The 2390-nt window shown below is 39.6% G+C and overlaps 1 long non-coding RNA gene across 2 annotated transcripts; it reads right to left on the reverse strand.

Moving 5' to 3' along the window:
* Nucleotides 1-204: 204 nt before the first annotated feature.
* Nucleotides 205-2390, reverse strand: LOC127348680 (uncharacterized). Of its 2 annotated transcripts, XR_011744449.1 has the most exons (4): nt 2091-2390; nt 1861-1972; nt 446-1654; nt 205-346 (listed from the first exon to the last, which is right to left on the reverse strand). It is a non-coding gene; the product is annotated as an uncharacterized lncRNA (long non-coding RNA). The 2 variants fall into 2 exon arrangements; XR_007879871.2 differs by lacking the exon at nt 2091-2390 and having other exon boundaries at nt 1861-2075.

Below are 2390 nucleotides of genomic sequence, written 5' to 3' on the forward strand. Positions count from 1 at the left end.
TGTATGCGTTGGTAGGTATATCCATACGAATTGAAAATTCTATTTAAAAAATATTATATTTCAGCCAGGTTGGTTTGATCGCTATGGTAGATTTTTCTTATAGGAAGAGGGTAGTCCGTACGTGCGAAATCACATCACACAAAACATAGAATATGAATGAATTTAGTGACAAAAATTAAATATTTATTACTGGAATCACCATCCATACATGAAAATTATCTGAAAAGAAGAAAGTTTACAATTTTGTAGCACAATTTGATAGTCTACCTAGACCTATATACATGGTTCTACTAATTTGCCAACAGATTCTGATATCCGACGGAGCAAGTCTTCTGATGTATGGAACCTGCACATAAAAAACTCTATTTTCAGTATCGAAGTGGCAGAAGACAGTGTGATGGCGTGTAATGAGTTAACTTGCATAAAAAATTGCAGGTATACTAACCTTGGTGGCATGCCAAAACTAGTTCAGCATGCAAGACATGTTTCCGATCCACTGCATTTAAATTAGCTCATCAGACCACACGTCATTGTGGCTACCACACAGATGGAAATGAAAAAGGAAATCTATATAAGAAATAACCAAGATGGGATCTGAACAATCCATAAAATAGATGATCAAAATCATTTAATTATGAAGCTAGATCATCCAGCCGACAGCATATCAAAGTTCTTAATTAACTAATCGATGGAATGGTCAATAAAATTATCAGAAAGCTACAATTTTTCCAACATGCATAAGTAGAAGTTCACACCAGGAACTGAGGTTTGCAGGGCCAGACATTTAAACTCTAAATTCTTACAAGGCGCAGATACATGTGAAGTTAATAAAAGAACATGAAAAACATAAAATGAAAACTTAGAAACTACTAACATGGACCCATGTCACTTCAAACTCGCATTCGTTCCCATGGTAAGATTCCAAAACTGCAAGCAAGCATATACCACGTGATGCAAAAAAAAAGTGAATCTAAATCTAGTCACAAGCGTGATGGTAGTCCTAGCTTTTAGCAAGTTGAAGTTGTAAAAGTAATATGAGGGAGGAATTAATCGTGAGAAGGAATTACTATAAATTCTAGTTAGAGTCATTTATGTCAGTATTATTCGGCAGATTATGTATGTGCCACCGACGAAAACTAGCAGCAGAAAAATAAAATATATCAATAATAGCATGGACTAGTTAAAGGAAATAAATAAATAGTCTATACTGGAAGGATGCCAAACTATATCCGAAGTTAAATTTAAAATAGGACAATGAACTTCTGCATGAATAATGAAAGAACACATTCAGTGAGATATCATCAATTCCGTTGGTGGTATATACAATGTTAGCAGCAGGCCAGCCTTGAGAGCTTCTCAATTCGCTCTTTTGCTATGTCAAATTCTCTGCCAAGGAAAAGTGATAGTTGGTGCACTATTGGAGGCCATAAAATAGAAAATAAACTGTCTGTAATTGACCAAAGGCATGAAGATCTGGCACACCAAAAGAGACACAATAACGATACCAATTGAAGGATATTAATATGTGTCAGAGATACGAGAAAGGAGTAATAATAAGTTGTAAAACAGAAAAACGCACATACATTTGACAGATCTTCTCGAGTACCCTTGGAGCAGATACAAGTACTTCAGCACCCATTTGCGTTTTTATCTTCTGAAGGTTAAAATCAAAACAACAATTTTAGCAGGGGTCACCTGAGGAGGCATTAATATACATTGAGCTGCAGGGCCTGGATTTAGTTTGTATGCAGAAGAAGCAAACTGAAACATGCAAGCGATAGTTTAATCTGAAATACCACATGAGAAGGAGCAGTAACAGATGCAAGTGATATGAATCGACAAAAGGGGATGAATCATTACCTGCAGGTCGTCCTGCTACAGGTTGCTACTACTGACGCAGCTCTATTTCAGGCTTCTTGATACGCCAGATCGTGCCTCCTGCGCTGCTACATCAGCCTCCAGTGGCATCGCACTAGTCAAGGATACACGGAATTTCAACAAAGATTTGATAACTGCTCAAACCAAGGCAAAATAAGAGAGGAATCTAATAGGAGAAAAAGAGAAATTGCATCTGGAGCAAGAAGCTCTACCGTGCCCTTCCGCTTCCGCGCCGCCGTGCTCTGCCTCGCCGCCGCGGCTTTTCGACAAACATCCGCATCACATAGTAGCCCAAATACATCTTAGCTGCAAAAGAATTTCTCAGATTTAGGGTATCTCATAATAGGAGGCGAGTAGTGGGATGTATTGCGTGGGCTGCATCACCGGCCGCCACTGGTCGCCGGCAAGGGAGGGCCTGCTCGCCGATGGCTGAGAGGCACCCTGGGGGAACGGATTGAGGCGGCTAGGTTTGGGGAAGGGAAGGAATGGGACTGGAAATGGACGGGCGTAGG

The sequence above is a fragment of the Lolium perenne genome, chromosome 4 (genome assembly GCF_019359855.2).
Source record: "Lolium perenne isolate Kyuss_39 chromosome 4, Kyuss_2.0, whole genome shotgun sequence".
NCBI lineage: Eukaryota > Viridiplantae > Streptophyta > Magnoliopsida > Poales > Poaceae > Lolium > Lolium perenne.